This window comes from Piliocolobus tephrosceles, chromosome 1, assembly GCF_002776525.5.
Source record: "Piliocolobus tephrosceles isolate RC106 chromosome 1, ASM277652v3, whole genome shotgun sequence".
Lineage (NCBI taxonomy): Eukaryota > Metazoa > Chordata > Mammalia > Primates > Cercopithecidae > Piliocolobus > Piliocolobus tephrosceles.
The window spans coordinates 211,435,768-211,441,851 of NC_045434.1; positions in this window are offsets into that span (position 1 = coordinate 211,435,768).

Consider the following 6,084-nt stretch of genomic DNA (forward strand, 5'->3'; position numbering starts at 1 on the left):
TTTTGGTCTATTTTCATTGTTTTTTGAGAGGCAGAGGTCTCGCTGTGCCGCCCAGGCTAGAGTGCAGTGGCACGACCAAGACTCACTGTAACCTCCACCTCCTGGGCTCATGTGATCCTCCCACTCCAGCCTCCCAAGTAGCTGGGACCACAAGCCCGCATCAGCACACCTGGCTAATTTTTATTTTTTGTGGAGACCAGGTTTCACTATGTTGCCCAGGCTGGTATCAAACTCCTGGCTTCAAACAGTCATCCCACCTCAGCCTCCCAAAGTGCTGGAATTACAGGTGTGAGCCACCACGCCCTGCCTGTATTTCTAGGTTTTTGTTTTGTTTCATTATTTTTTGTTTATTGCTTATATTTCTGTATTCTGCATTTGTCACAAGCAGGTGCTACTTTTAGAATGGAAGGAAATCTCGTAAAGCCATTCCTGTCTTCCTTTCTCATAGACATCCCTCAAGTTCCCTAAGCTTGCCGAGGGCTGAAACCCAGATCAAAGCTTTTTGGAGGAATCAGCCTTCTGAGGACTTTCCTCTACATCTGCTCAGTGGGTGGCATCTGGAAATGACAGGCATTTCTCGCCTCTGTCCACTGCTCCCTGTGGGCATCCCAGTCTACCTGGACAGTCCTCCAGCCCAAGCAGAGGAGGCCTCTGATGGATTTCCCTAGTGGGCAGCGTGGGGCTGGGCAGGGTAGACCATTGAGCCCAAGCCTGCAGCAGGAGAGAAGGCCGGGCGCTGGTTGGTGAGCAGTCCCACTCTAGAGCACACCGTGGCTGCAGAGCCCAGCTCCCTCCCTTGAACCTGGTGACCCCAAGCAAGTCACAGGACCTGGCCAAACTTCATGTCCGTCATTTATCAATTGGGGACAGTAGTTCCAACCTCACAAGGCATGTGTGAGGTTTTGAACAATTGCCTCCCATAAGAGCTAAAGAAATAGTAACAGTTCGTCCCAGGCAGTTCCTGTGCTTTGTACTTGTGTGTTCCCTCATTTTAAAGCAGTTGCTTCCCAGGATTAAAGAACATTATTCCAGTGACATATGTGCAATACAGAGGCACTTAAGAGTCTCAGAGACCAGGAGCGGTGGCTGAGACCTGTAATTCCTGCACTTTGGGAGGCCGAGGTGGGTAGATCACTTGAGGTCAGGAGTTCGAGACCAGCGTGGCCAGCATGATGAAACCCTGTCTCTACCAAAAAATACAAAAATTAGCCGGACATGGTGGCACATGTTTGTAATCCCAGCACTTGGTAGGCTGAGGCAGGAGGATTGCTTGAACCCAGGAGATGAAGGTTGCAGTGAGCTGAGATCGCATCATTGCACTCCAGCCTGGGCGACAGAGCAAGACTCTGTCTCAAAAAAAAAAAAAAAAGGGTCTGAGAAATAGGTCGAAGGCTGAGGTATTCATTACAGAAAATGGAGCTGGGTGTGGTGGTTCAAGCCTGTAATCCCAACACTTAGGGGGACCAAGGCAGGAGGATCTCTTGAGCCCAGTTCAAGGCTACAGTGAGCCATGATTGCACCACTGCGTTCCAGCCTGGATGACAGAGGGAGACACTGTCTCTAAAAAAAAAAAAATAATGAAAAAAGGATATATTAATATTTGGTTGAAACACTTCCTTGCTGAAGAAGTAGCCCTATAATCTGACCACTAGGTGTCAGTGTTGCACTACAGCGTGAAAGAAGGCCAGGGCTGCCCGCTGGCAAGGTTGCTGTGACACTGAGCACTTTGCACCTGTCCTCGCTCTAGGCACTCATTTAATATCTCATCTGCCCTCAAAAGTAGGTGCTGTTAGCCCCATTTTACATGAGGAAACCGGGGAAAGAACTCTGCCCGAGGCTAAACTACTGGGAAGTGGTAGAGCCCAGATTTGATTATGAGCAGGCCGGTTTTTGAGTTTCTGCTTTATCCACTGCCCTCACCATAAGACAAAGACCTTTGTGGATTTCTTTAATCCTTTTCATCTGCATTAAGGAGGGTTCCATAAATATTGTTTAATAGCAATTACTTATTTTTCTTAAAATTGCACTGTAATTGGCCGGGAGCGGTGGCTCCCTCACGCCTGTAATCCCAGCGCTTTGGGAAGCCGAGGCAGGTGGATCACCTGAGGTCAGGAGTTCGAGACCAGCCTGACCAAAATGGAGAAACCCTGTCTCTACAAAAATGCAAAAAGAAAAATTAGCTGGGAGTGGTGCTGCATGTCTGTAGTGCCAACTACTGGGGAGGCTGAGGCAGGAGAATCGCTTGAACCTGGGAGACGGAGGTTGCGGTGAGCTGAGATCGTACATTGCACTCCAGCCTGGGCAACAAGAATGAAACTCCGTCTCAAAAAAAAAAAAAAAAAAAAAACTGCACTGTAGAATGTCAATACAAAAATCAATCTTGGCCAGGCGTGGTGGCTCACGCCTGTATTCCCAGCACTTTGGGAGGCCGAGGCGGGTGGATCACCTGAGGTCAGGAGTTTGTGACCAGCCTGGCCAACATGGTGAAACCCTGTCTCTGCTAAAAATACAAAAATTAGCCGGGCATGGTGGCGCGCGCCTGTAATCCCAGCTCTCGGGAGGCTGAGGCAAGAGAGTTGCTTGCCTGGAGGCGGAGGTTGTAGTGAGCTGAGACTGTGTGACCTGTCGGTGTGCACATCTCACCTTTCCACGTCCTTCCACACTCAGAATTGTTTAGCAAGCTCCCTTCAGGAGGCAGGTAATAAACAGTGAACCTTACACGGTGCTCACTGCGTGGCCGGCTCTGGTGCAAGTGCCTCGTGTTTAATCCTGAAGACAGCTCTGTGAGGTCGGTGTTATTATCATCCCTTTTATATAGATGAGAAGATACACACAGAGGTTAACTAACTTGTGAAGTAAGACTGAATTTGTGGCGGAGCCAAGATTGGAGCCCAGGGCCAGGCATGGTGGTTCATGCCTGTGGTCTCAGCACTTGGGGGGCTGAGGCCGGAGGATCGCTTGAGCCCAGGAGTTGATCAGCCTGGGCAGCATAGGGAGAGCCCATCTCTACAAAAGGTTTAGAAATTAGCCAGGCGTGGCGGTGTGCACGTGGAGTCCCAGCTAGCCAGGAGGCTGAGTTGGGAGGTTCACTTGAGCCCGGGAGGTTGAGGCTGCAGTGAGCCGTGATAGTGCCACTGCAGTCCAGCCTGGGCCACAGAATGAGACCTTGTCCCCAAAAAAAAAGATAGAAATGCAGAACATGGGGCTCCACCCCACGAAGAGCCATTTTCAGGATTCTGCTGAATCAGAATCTATATTTTTTCAAAATCCCAGTGGGGTGGCGGGGTGGGAGTGGGGGAGTTGCAAGCAGGTTAGGTTGAGAAGCTCTGACCTTTCTTAACCTCTACACCTGATGCGCAGCACACAAAGGCACCCCCACCAGAAACCTTTTGAAGACTGGGGTGCAAAGCAAATTCACCACGGGTGCTGAGAGGTAACATCTGGTTTCTGTCTGTAGAAACACCACTGCTGGCCAGGCGCGGTGGCTCATGCCTGTAATCCCAGCACTTTGGGAGGCCGAGGTGGGCGCAGCATCACTTGAGCCCAGGAGTTCGAGACCAGCCTAGGCAACATGGCCAGACCTTGTCTCTACAAAAAATACAAAAAATTAGTGGGACGTGGTGGCACATGCCTGTAGACCCAGCTACTCGGGAGGCTGAGGCAGGAGGACCACCTGAATTCGGGGAGTTCAAAGTTGCAGTGAGCAGTGATTCAATCACTGCACTCCAGCCTGGGCAAGAGCAAGACCCAGTGTATAAAAACCCACCACTGCTCCAGGGGTCCAGGGGTCAGGCACACTCAATGGTAGTCATTGCCGCCATTTTTTTTTTTTTTTTTTTTTTTTTGAGACGGTTTTGCTTTATCATCTAGGCTGGAGTACAGTGTTGTGATCATGGGTCTCTGCAACCTCGATCTCCTGGGCTCAAGCGATCCTCCCACCTCAGCCTGCCAGGTGGCTGGGATCATAGGTGTGCACCACTGCGCCCAGCTAATTTTTATTTTTTGTAGAGATGAGGATCTCACTGTGTTGCCCAGGCTGGTCTCAAACTCCTGGGCTCAAGCAGTCCTCCCACCTCAGCCTTCCAAAGTGCTGGGATTACAGGTGTGAGCACCGCGCCCAGCCTTGCTGCCACTTGTGTAGGTATTTACTATGTGCCAGGCACCGTTCTGTTTTCCCTTGGTGAATCCCCAGAATAGGCTCAAGGACAGGTGCTATTATTTCCCATTTTATAAATGAGAAAACTGAGGGCACAGCAGATAGTAAATAATTTCCCCAAAGTCTAATAGCGAGTAAGCAGACTCCCCACTCACAGCTTTTTGGAAGGTAAGCGGAAAGGGGCTGAGTGGATTCCCTTCTGATCATTACTGTTGCAAACATCATGGGCCCTTTGACACTTAGTCTCTGACCTCCTGCTGTTCTCTCTCCCTTCCAGCAGCGTCCATCCCTCACCGTCAGAGCCAGGTCAAAAGATCCCCACTAAGCAGTGCCTTTCACAACCCTTGAAGAATAATCCCGTCACATGCGGCTGCTCCGGCACAGGGAGTACAGGGAGGGCAGGAGGGGTGAGTGGGGGTTGATCTAGCGAAGAACTCACATCTAGGCTGAGTTTAAAAAGTTGGTAGCGGGGCACGGTGGCTCCTGCCTGTAATCCCAGCATCTTGGGAGGCCGAGGCAGGAGGATCGCTTGAGCCCAGGTGTTTGACATCAGCCTGGGCATCGTAGCAAGACCACATCTCTAAACAAAATTTTAAAATATGATGGCTCACGCCTGTAATCCCAATACTTTGGGAGGCCCAGGCAGGCGGATCACGAGGTCAGGAGATCGAGACCATCCTGGCTAACACGGTGAAACCCCGTCTCTACTAAAAATACAAAAAAATTAGCTGGGCGTGGTGGCGGGCGCCTGTAGTCCCAGCTACTCAGGAGGCTGAGGCGGGAGAATGGCGTGAACCCAGGAGGTGGAGCTTGCAGTGAGCCGAGATCGCACCACTGCACTCCAGCCTGGAAGACAGAGCAATACTCTATCTCAAAAAAAAAAAAAAAGGTTTTTTTTAAAGTTGGTGATTCAATGAAAACCGTCTCCTTCACATTATCCCTGAGAGGTGAGGTCATACTGTAGACACCAGCTGTTGAGGCACAGGCGCTGTTTGCTCCGCTTAGGCAACTCTTAGGACTTTCTTAGCACTCCAGGGAAATCATCATGAAGCCAAACCGTGGCAGGGAAACAGTTACACTGGCCCCAGGCCACACAGCCATATCAGTATGCTGGCAGGGTTTATTTTTTCTGAGTAAGTAAGATAAAAGTGAAAAGCCTAGTTTAAGGAGCAGGCTTAGATTGTTCAAAATCCCACGCTGAATCCCTGGGCCTGACTTAAAGCAAGTAGAGACAGGTGTGGGAAAGGAAATCAATCAGACCAAGCTGAGTCCATCGTTAAAGCATAATTCTCTAGAAAGTTTATTATGAAGTATTTGACATACAAAAAGGCATAAAGAATGTCACGCACAGCTTGCCAGGAGCAAAAAAAAAAAAAAAAAGACGAAAGAAAAAGCACGTTACAGTGAACATCCACGTACCCACTGCCCAACTGGAGAGAGAACACGCCCAGTGTATTAAAGCCTCTGGTGCGCCCTCCCTGCCTGCCTCCTCCAAGTGAAGCATGATCCTAAATGTGGTGTTTCTTGTGTTATTCGAGTCTTTGTTTTGTTTGTTTTTTTTTTTTTTTTTTTTTGAGAAGGAGTCTGGCTCTGCCGCCCAGGCTGGAGTGCAGTGGCCAGATCTCAGCTCACTGCAAGCTCCGCCTCCCGGGTTCACGCCATTCTCCTGCCTCAGCCTCCAGAGTAGCTGGGACTACAGGCGCCCGCCACCTCGCCCGGCTAGTTTTTTGTATTTTTAGTAGAGACGGGGTTTCACCGTGTTAGCCAGGATGGTCTCGATCTCCTGACCTCATGATCCGCCCGTCTCGGCCTCCCAAAGTGCTGGGATTACAGGCTGGAGCCACCGCGCCCGGCCTAGTCTTTGTTTTTAAAGAAAAATCTTTCTGCCAATGGGGATAATGGCTCCATGCGGCTGAGGCGAGACTAAG